Below are 11245 nucleotides of genomic sequence, written 5' to 3'. Positions count from 1 at the left end.
TGGAACAGGCCCCAAGGCCCACCATGTCTGCACTGATCTTATGTCCATCTAACCACTCCCAGCTTCCGACACACGGCCTGTATCCCTCTATTCTCTGCCTGTTCACGTTTATGTCTAACTCCCTCTTAAATAATGCCTTTAATACTCGGAGTTAGAGACAGATGAGAAATAAAAAAGTAACAAATTGAAACTGAGATACCATGTTAAAAACACAGATCGGGTGATGCCATTGCAGGAAACGTCCAGACTACAGGAGTGACACTGACTTTTCCATTTCCGGCCACTTTAATTCTCCATCTGCATGACTTTTGTGTGTCTGGCCTCCTGCATTGTTCACCAATGTGTAAGCCAAAGGTATGGAAAACAAAAATGTGAAAATGCATACAATTATTTGGATCATTTTTGGTCGCCATACTTTAGAAAATTGTCCAGAGCAAGTACAAGAGACTAACTAGAATGATTCCAGGTATCGAAGCTAGAATGGAAGAGACATGTAAAACATAACCTGGCAATGTGGCTGCTCTTGGCATTCAACAAACAAACTAAACCTTTCAATTACAAGCCTTTTTATTTGCTAGATATTTCAGTTTCAATATGTTCCTTAGTTTTCATTGCCTCTTCTCACCAATTCAGGTTTTTAACGTCATGGTTTCCTTGACAATATTGATCTGCTTCCAATCACATTCATTCTCGTTACCTTTATCATATCACTGCAACACAAATCATGCCCATTTTCTCACTTCCAATTCTGATGAAGGGTCATTGACCTGAAACATTGATTTAACGTTTGCTCCACAGCTGTTGCCTAATGTGCTGAACACTTGTGGCAATTTTTATTTCTGTTGCCGTCTTTTCCATTTTAACATCGATACCTGGAACCATTATTATAAATCTCTCATACTTCCTCTGTACAAAAATATGACAACCAAAATTATGTGACCAATTGTACGCTTTTTTCACACAACAAAACACTTTAGCTTTTGCTTTCCATACCTTTTTTGGGAAACTGAGATTTCATTTGTTTTACTAACTTATTCTTAACTTGATCGCCATTTCCAAAGATTTACACATTTATACACATTTGGGTCCATCTGGGATGATATCTCTGAGAGATGCACCATTCTTTCTGATGTACATTGCTTTGCATTTACATGTATTACTTTACATTTCTTTGCATTCAACATCATGAGCCTTTCAATTGTCCATTTTGAAAGATACCACACAATTTTGATATCTTACCTATAAAACTCATGCCCAAGTTGCTAACATGGCCGGAATCCTACAGATTACCACTATTCAACATACTTTTACCTAATGACCTGCACTCATCAGGACTCCCCACTTCCTGCTTTAAGCCATCATTCATCTCGTTTCTAGGTTAAGCAGGCATGTACTCCAAGCAGTATTTACACCCGCAAAATTTAATTTGCTATCATCCTATTTATAACATCGATGCTGAGGTACCACCTTTGATTCCATGTGCCCTCAGTTTGGTATTATTTGCAAATTTTCCTCCTTTGCACTGTTTATCAATCCCTATTATTCACATAAATTAGAAACTGCAACATTGAACCACACAAATTAAATTGTTCAATTAATTGGGAAAGGCATTTCATATTTTTTCTGTCTAAAATATCTGCATATATTCTCCAAAATAATTGGGAAACTGGCTCAAAGCAAGTGTGCAACTGCAAAAGTGTCGTTAACACCCAGCAGGATGTGTTGATTTGTGACCTCTGTGGGCACACTTACATTCATAGTGTGTGGAAACAGGCCCTTTGGCCCAACTAGCCCACACCAACCAACATGCCCCATCTACACTAGTCGCACATGCCTGCCCTTGGCCTTTAACCCTCTGAACCTGCAGGGTGACTCGGAAAGGTTGGGTGAGTGGGCAGATGCATGGCAGATGCAGTATAATGTGGATAAATGTGAGGTTAACCACTTTGGTGGCAAGAACAGGAAGGCAGATTATTATCTGAATGGTGTCATATTAGGAAAAGGGGAGGTGCAACAAGACCTGCATGACCTTGTTGATCAGTCACTGGAAGTAAGCACGCAGGTACAGCAGACATGTTGCGAGAGGATGAGTTTAGGAGCAAGGAGGTCCTACTGCAGTGGTACACGGCCCTGGTTAGACCTCACCTGGAGTATTGTGTCCAACTTTGGTCTCCTAATTTCAGGAAGGACATTATTGCTACTGAGGGAATGCAGCGTAGGTTCATCAGGTTAATTCCCGGTTTGGCGGGATTGACCAAGATGATGAAAGAATGGGTCGACTGTGCTTGTATTCACTGGAATTTAGAAGGATGAGAGGATATCTTATAGAAACACAAAATTCTTAAGGGATTGGTCAGGCTTGATGCAGGAAAAACGTTCCCAATGTTGGGGGAGTCCGGAACCAAGGGTCACAGATTAAAAATAATGGGTAGGTCATATAGGACTGAGATGAGGAAACATTTTTCACCCAGAGAGTTGTGATCTGTGGAATTCAGAAGGCAGTGGAGACCAATTCACTGGATGTTTTCAAGAGAGAGTTAGATTTAGTTCTTGGGGCTAAAGGAATCAAGGGATATGGGGGAAATGCAGGAACGGGGTACTGATTTTGGATGATCAACCATGGTCATATTGAATGGCGGTGCTGGCTCGAAGGGCCGAATGGCCTACTCCTGTACCTATTTTCTATGAACTTATCCTATCCATATATATGTGCAAATGTCTCTTCTTGTTATAGTGGCATTAGTGTTGAAGGGCGCAATCTCCACACAACATATTTGCTCTCAGGAAGGAGAGGCTAAACATTGAATGGAGAAAGCACCGGCATATCTAAGCGAGATAGTGATGTGCTAAAATAAATAATTCATTTACTCTGGTGCAGAGCCAGAGAAAATATCATGACATTGCCGCATATGCCAAGGTGACCTCTTCAGCACCATAAATACTGCTCTTTAATGCTGTCATACACGCAATTTGAAAATGCTTAAATGCGTGAAACAAAAAGATTACTTACTTCATATCATCTATTAAGACAATTTGTCATTAATAAAAGTGAGACCACTTAGGCGTGACACAATGAAGAAACTATTCCACCTCTGAAGAACAAATGAGGCTCCTTATAAAAATGAGCTTCATTGTATAACTCAAAAGAATAGAAAGGGAAGAAAATTATGTCCTTTTTAATATTCCATTGAGATGATATTCAGTTTCCGTTTCAGTTCGTTGCTCTGCAGGTTCAGAGCAGTGTAGTGCTTCTTCACCATAATGCTATGGAAGTCAAATGGATGAAAGTACCAATGTCACTCCATAATTATGTTCCTTAAACTAAAACAAAGCTCCATTAAATGTGTAATTTAACTGAGATATTCAACACTGTTAATGAATAGATGGTAATTATTGATTTTCCTGGATGGAATCTAGAACAATCTAGCTGTCTTAAAATTTGAGCTAGGCTCTTCAGAGTCAATGCCAGAAAGCATTTTTCACTGCACGAAAAATGTGGCAAAAATAGCGAAACCCGTCAAGCTCAAAAGAAGAGACAAAAAAAATTGCTCAAATTTGGATAAAGGCAAGTTGAGAAAGCGTTCAGCAATGATCTAATTCAAATGAGAAACTAGCACGAAGGTCCAAGATGGCCCAATTCAGTATATTCCTCATGGCTATGTCTAATCTATCTTTATTATTAAAAGTAAGATCCTGACCGCTTTTGACTCACTGCGATGTGATTTCCGAGAGAACGCCGCCACTTACGGCCGACATTTTTGGCCACCTAGCTCAGAGCCCCCCTCCCGGGCTGGACGGGAGGACTTTTCCCATCGATGAAAAATCAGAGATATTAATGTTTTTTAAAAAAACGCCATTCTCTCTGCTGCCCCTGCTGGCGGCAGGGGAGGAGGGACTATAAAACCCGGAAGTGTGGTGGCTCACTCAGAGGGTGATGTCAAGATGGCGCCGAGTGCAGGCGCCGTTGAATATTTCGGGAGAGCTGCTATGGTGAGTGTGCTCTTTGAACTCGATTGGGATCCTTCTTAAGACTTCTGTCCAAGATACTGCCAGGTTCCCGAGGCGGCTGCCTGTCCCTTTTCCGGGGTTACGTCCGCGCCTGTGTGGTTTTAGAAAGGGTCTACGTGCCGTCCACAGGCCCCCCGAGGGGTTTCCGGGAACGTTGGGCACCGCAGGGGGTGGGATGCATCCTCAATAAGGATGAGGAAATAGTTATTTAATTTTTAAAATTTAAGAAAATGTGTTCTACTTTGAACCATGGTGGTGGGTATGTTTGTATTGTTTTGTATTGAACATATCATTTTTGTAAATAATTGATTAAAATTATTTTTGGTAAAAATGTTGCCAACCCACCAAGTTCCTCCAGCAGTTTGTTGCACAGGTTTCTTTCATCCCCACACAAGTAAGAGGTCCCTCTAGTGGCCATTTGTCCCCACTGACACTAACTTTTAATTCACATATCAGAAACGCTTTAAAAAAACTTGTTTTTATCTTTGTGAGCTTTCCAGTTTTATAATTGTTTTACTAGTTGCAGTACAAGATCCCCCTCTGTAATCTAGTTATATCTGTCATGTGTACACAGGCTAGCCCAAGAGTCGCCCATTAAGCTTTTCATCTTCAAATAATGGTGACATGTTTAATGAATGTACGATGAAAGTATTACAGCTACTTTCTGAATCATATCCATAATAATATTAATATATCTTTATTGTCATTGCACAGAGGTACCATGAGATTTGGAATGCAACTTCCATCCGATGTAATAACTTAATTAGCTAAAAATTTAGACACCCAGAGAAACAAGATTAAAAAAAGTTAAAGCAGTATAAAGTTCAAATAGGTCTGTGCCGGGTCGATGTGCGACGTGACCATCCGAGGGAGACAGTTCATGGGGGAGGGGCACTTAGCAGGACCGGTTCAGAGCAGCTATTGCTCTGGGGATGAAGCTGTTCCTAAGTCTGGAGGTGTGGGCGTAGAAGGCCTTGTAACGTCTGCCGGATGGTAGAGGTTCGAACAGACTATTGCAAGGGTGTGAGGAGTCTTTATGAATGCTGATGACCTTCCTGAGGCACCGTGTATTGTAGATGCCCTCCAAGGCTGGTAGCTGTGTCCCAATTATCTTCTGCGCTCTGTGTGAAGACCCGCTGAAGAGCTCTCCTCTCCGCCTCCGTGCAGCTGAGATAACACACAGAGATGCCATATGTTAGGATGCTCTCTGTGGTGCAGCGGTAGAAGGTTGTCAGCAGCTGTTGGGGCAGACCAGTCTTTTTCAATGTTCTCAGGAAGAACAGTCGTTGCTGTGCCTTCTTGACCAGCGCAGCGGTGTTGGTGGACCATGTGAGGTCCTCTGAAATGTGAGTGCCCAGAAACCTGAAGCTGGACCTCTCTCCACACTGTCCCCGTAGATGGAGATTGGAGCGTATTCCTCATTATGTGACCTTCTGAAGTTGATGATCAGCTCCTTGGTCTAAGAGGTGTTTAGTGACAGGTTGTTATCTGAGCACCAGTCCGCCAGATTCTGCACCTCCGCTCTGTAGTGCGTTTTATCACACCCGATCACCGTTGTGTCGTCTGCAAACTTGACAATGGTGTTGGTGTCGAATGCAGGAACACAGTTGTGTGTGAAGAGGGAGTAGAGCATGGGGCTCAGTACACAGCCCTGTGGTGTGCCGGTGCTCAGGGTGATAGTGGAGGACAGGTGCAGGCCCAGTCTCACTGCCTGCGGTCGCTCCATCGGGAAATTCAGCATCCAATCGCATATCGACGAGCTGAGGCCTAGCTGGTGGAGTTTGGTGATGAGCTTGGTGGGGATGACCGTGTTAAAGGCAGAGCTGTAGTCTAGGAAAAGCATCCTCACGTACGTGCCCTGTCTCTCCAGGTGAGTCAGGACAGTGTGCAGAGCCAGAGAGATGGCATCTATTGCCTTGTATGCAAATTGATGCGTGTATATGTTCAAACACTATGTTCAAACACTACACAAACATTAATTCATTGCAAACACTTTTAGTTTAAATAGCTGTGTGTTCATATTGAATAGCTTGGCTGGGATTAGTTTGGAATTTATTTTTGCCAGACATTATGAACCAAGGGGATGAGGCAGTCTCCTTTATTCATGTGCTCCAATACTGTGTTTCAATTGTTTAAACGAGATAGACAATCTTGTAAAAGTGTGACCATTCAAATGACATGCATTCTATAGGCAGAGTGACACAGCTGGAGGAGCCACTGCTTCACAGCAAGGTCCCAGGTTCAGCCCTGACCTCAGATGCCACTTGTATGGAGTCTGTGCACTTTCCCTGTGGCCATGTGGATTTCCTCGAGGTTCCTCCACATCTGTGGGTTGGTCAGTTACTTGATCATTATAAATGCAGCTTGGTAGGTTATTTGACCACTCTAGATGTAGATGGGTGGCAGAATGTGCAGGGGTGTTGATGATAATTGAATTAAATGCAGAATTATTGTAAGATAGGTTGCCTCCGTCTCAGTTCGCCAAAAGGCCTGTTTCCATGTAGTATTACTATATGACTCCATGATAGCACACAGAAAAGCCATAAACCTTTAGCTGGGAGTGTGGTTTGTTATGCTAACTTTGGTTCAATTGTAGGTTAACAAATAACTAGTAACAAAAATATAGAATCATTGAAACAAGCAAATATAGTCCAGTATAGTACAGCATTGAAGGGCACCACTTATTTCTTCACAACTACCTTAGATGTTTGGATGAGCCATAATTTATTTGGCACACAACCTACCTCTACCCCCATGGCCATCCAAAACTAGTAACTTTCATCTGCAAGCTCAATTTCCTTTGAACTACTCTGGAATTTGATTGTGCTATCCTTTCAGGTGGAACTATTCAAACTAAGCTGGAATATAATACTGTACTACATCCTGTATCTGAAAATCTGGTATAAAATGTGGAAATACTCAGCAGGTCAGTCAGTAACTGAAGAGTGAGAAGCAGAGTTAACATTTGAGGTCAATAATTTTATCTAAGCAGGAATAATGTCAAGCTAACCCATCACCTTCAGATGGGCTCCAAATCAGGACTGGGCCTGGCTGGCGGCAGAGCGAGGAGAGATGTCGGCGAGTGAACAGGGCCGTTGGCCAGTGTGGAGGGCCAGAGAGCCATCACTCGTGTGAGTGTCAGCAGTCGGCCAAGGACGCGTCGCTAAGATCAAGGAGAGACTATGGAAGGTATATAGAAGAATACATAGCAGTACTTAATTAAAACATTTATCACAGCAGCAGATGGCTGCTATTTTACATAATCAGACATCAGCTTATTTTACTTAGCCTCACGTGATTGTCAGCCATTTAGCAGCACTTAATTAAAATATTTATCTAGTAAAAAAGACACTAAACAAGTTACTTATTTCTACTTTTGCATCTTTGTATGCATCTTTGTATTCTTAATAAATACATTTGTATCTTTTTACTCAACTTATAAACTAGCATGTAACATTAGAATATGGTGTGTGTAACCATATTGTGAATTTATGGAATTCCCTGCCACAGAGGGCAGTGGACGCCAAGTCACTGGATGGATTTAAGAGACAGTTAGATAGAGCTCTAGGGGCTAGTGGAGTCAAGGGATATGGGGAGAAGGCAGGCACGGGTTATTGATAGGGGACGATCAGCCATGAATGACAGCGCTGGCTCGAAGGGCCGAATGGCCTCCTCCTGCACCTAGTTTCTGTGTAACCTTGGCTGTAGCTAGAAAATATGGGTGGCATAGCTGGGAGATTAGAGTAACAGTTGGAATTTAAGGGTAGCGAAGGAGGAAGAGATACGAGGGGAAATGTAAAGTTTAATAAGATTGAACCAAGGTCGGAAGTTAATGGTGGCGAGACAGAGAATATTAGAATCGAAGATAGATTGATGCGAGAGGAGTACAGTATGCAAGATAAGGTTGAAAAGATATGGCTGAAAAACTAATAAAAAGCAACCTGTTTCTGTAATCAGAGAGCAATTAGAGAACGGACAGGTGGTGTCATCTCTGAATGTTCCAGCCGATGTTTGCAAATGAAGGCTTTCGTCTTCTTGAAGAATTCTCCGTGTCTGTATCCAACCCTGAGTCTCTGAACCACGACAAGACCTGGCGTGGGGAGACTGCCGAGAACAAAGGAGGGACTGGGGAGAGGTGGAGAAGGAAGAGGGACTATATTGATTACTTCTGTAACTTTGTCAACTCTTGCATACTTGTACTGTATGCATACATAGAATTGCACTGTACACAGGACAATAAAGTATCAATTGGCCAGTCTTTTAATGGTGCTCTGGAATGCAAATATGCTCCTTTGTTATGCGCTCCCTCTGCTGGTGTTAATTATGTTTCTATGATAAAACCTCTTTCTCTGATTTCCTTTAGTACCTCCTGCTGCCTGGCTGCTCCTGTATGCGATTGGAGGCTCCTGGCCCGAGCTGCATCACGTGAGCCTGATGACGGAGCGTTTCTATTAATAAACAAGCAAAAAAAACAGTCAATTAAGACGTTGTTATGGACTGCTTTGGTTGACAAAGAGGTGTTGCCTAGTAGTCCTGACAGTCATACATCTCCTATACAGCCAGGTCAGAACATGGAGGTCGTCATTAAACTGAAGGAGATGGAGCTTGAGTCACAGAGAATGGCCATGGCCTTAAAAAAGGATGAGCTCATGCATGTTCTTGAAATGAAACGGCTTGAGCTTGAGGAGGAAACCAGAAGGGCTAAATTTCAGCTGCGGGAGAAAGAATTAGATACTTCCTGGTTCCCTCCTCCTAAGAGCATGAGTTTGATGTGAGCAGAAATATTCGTTTGGTTCCACCGTTCAGTGAAAAAGATGTTGATAAATATTTCACTGTGTTTGAGCATGTGGCTATATTACTGAAATGGCCATTGTGGACATTGCTGTTGCAATGCGTTCTTGTTGGTAAAGCGCGTGAGGTATATTCGGCATTGTCTGTAGACAATAGCCTTGACTATGAAACTGTAAAATCTGCCGTTCTCAGAGCGTATGTTGGTTCCCGAAGCATACCGCCAAAAATTCCGGCGTTTCAGAAAATATGATAACCAAACATATGTTGAATTTGCTCGTGAAAAGGAGGCTCTGTTTGAACGCTGGTGTGTTTCTCAGGGGGTAAAAGATTTTGTCCAGTTAAAGTCCTTGATGATAATGGAGGATTTTAAAAACTGTCTTCCTGAAAGAGTGACAACATATCTTAATGAGCAGAAAGTCTCAGACGTGTCTAAGGCCACTGTATTGGCGGATGAATATGTGCTCACTCATAAGGCAGTTTGTGGGGAACGATCCTCTGGTTTCACTGGGAGACCAGTTGATCGTGGTGGTGTTGCTGGTAACAGTATAAAGACTTTTTCTGTGCCAGTTGATAGCAGCACTTCAAAGCAGTGGGAAGTCAACCCTGATAAAACTGACAGTGATTTGGGGGCTAAGGACAGTCCAATGTGTTTCTACTGTAAGGAGAGAGGGCACATTTGTAAAACGTGTCCCATTCTTAAAAAGAAAGAAGCAAAGCCAGTGGTTTTGGTCAACACACAGAAGGCACATGCAATCCCTGTGGTGCCTGAGACTGATGATTTGGTGGATTTTTCTCCTTTTGTCATGAGGGGTTTTGTGTCTATGGAGGATGGGGACAGTAAAGTACCTGTGACAATCTTGTGTGATACTGCTGCCTCTCAGTCCTTCATTTTGGAAGATGTGCTACCATTTTCAGCTGAATCATCTGTTGGTTCTAGTGTCCCAGTTGTAGGGTTTGGTATGGAGGGCATGGGAGTGCCATTGCATACTGTTAACCTTGAGTCTGAGCTTGTTTCGGGTCGAGTAGCTGTGGGGATACGGCCACGTTTTCCCATAAAGGGAGTGTCATTGATTCTGGGTAACGATTTGGCTGAGGGGAAAGTTTTGGTCACTCCTGAAGTGACACCGGTTCCTATGTTGCAGTGTCCAGATAAACTTGCAAAGCAACACCCATATCGTGTCAATCCAGACAAGCGCCGCCGTATAAAGAGCCTTCTTATGCGCGCACCCGTGCTTGCAGCACCCGATTTTGAGCAGCCGTTTAAGTTGGCAGTTGATGCTAGTGACAGTGGAGTTGGTGGAGTTCTTCTCCAAGATGGTTCTAATGGGGTGGAACATCCAGTTTCATACTTTTCTAAAAAGTTTAATCGCCATCAGAAATGGTACTCTACCATCGAAAAAGAAACTCTTGCGATGTTAATGGCTCTAGATCATTTTGAGGTCTATGTTGGTTCCTCGAATGTTCCCGTCGTCGAATACACAGATCACAATCCGCTGGTGTACTTAAATAGGATGAGAAATAAAAACCGACGGTTAATGAGCTGGAGTTTACAGCTGCAGGGCTATAATCTGGAAGTCAGGCATATCCGTGGCAGGGATAATGTCTTGGCTGACGCATTGTCACGCCAGTGATGTCTGAACTACTAAATAGTTTCTGAAATTTGGTGGTGGTCTTTATTTTATTTTCAGGAGCATATTCAGTAACTTAGGATGGGGGTGTTATGCACTCCCTCTGCTGGTGTTAATTATGTACTAACCTGTTTCTCTGATTTCCATTAATACCTCCTGCTGCCTGGCTGCTCCTGCACCTGATTGGGAGGCTTTGGCCCAAGCTGCATCACGTGAGCCTGATGACGGAGCCTCAGCTTAAAAAGACCATGTGCACTGGCAGTCTCTCTCTCTGTCTCTCTCTTCCCCTCCTCAGACTGGTGGCAGCAGTCTGGTGTTGGTTTAGTTTGGTTGATTGCATAGTGTTCTTTATGTAACTCTTCATTCTGTATTAACTTATTTTCTGTATTAATTTATTTGCAGGTCCAGAACTTTGGTCATCAATCAATCAATCAACCTTTATTGTCATTTTGCAAGCAACAGTTGTACAGTGCAAAATGAAAAGACGTTTCCCAGGGAATACCGGAGCATCGCACATGAAATTTAAAACATTTCACACACAATAACACTAAAAACAATCCAGTCCCTGATGGAACAGTATAAATAAATAGTTAAAAGCAGGTAAAACAACAACGTTAAAATACAGTAAAACCAATCATAAAAATGTCCGGGGCAGCTGATTTGAGTGGCCAGTGCCAGTTATTAAAGTGTCCATGCCAAGCCTCAGAATCAGGTGACTGTGAGTACAGAGTGACTGTTTAGCAGGCTCACAGCCTGTGGCAGGAAGCTGTTTAGCAGTCTTGTAGTCCGGGCTTTGATGCTGTGATATCTCTTGCCTG

The sequence above is a fragment of the Leucoraja erinacea genome, chromosome 4 (assembly GCF_028641065.1).
Source record: "Leucoraja erinacea ecotype New England chromosome 4, Leri_hhj_1, whole genome shotgun sequence".
Classification (NCBI taxonomy): domain Eukaryota; kingdom Metazoa; phylum Chordata; class Chondrichthyes; order Rajiformes; family Rajidae; genus Leucoraja; species Leucoraja erinaceus.
The sequence above is the reverse complement of the archived record's forward strand: the minus strand, read 5'-3'. Positions refer to the sequence as shown.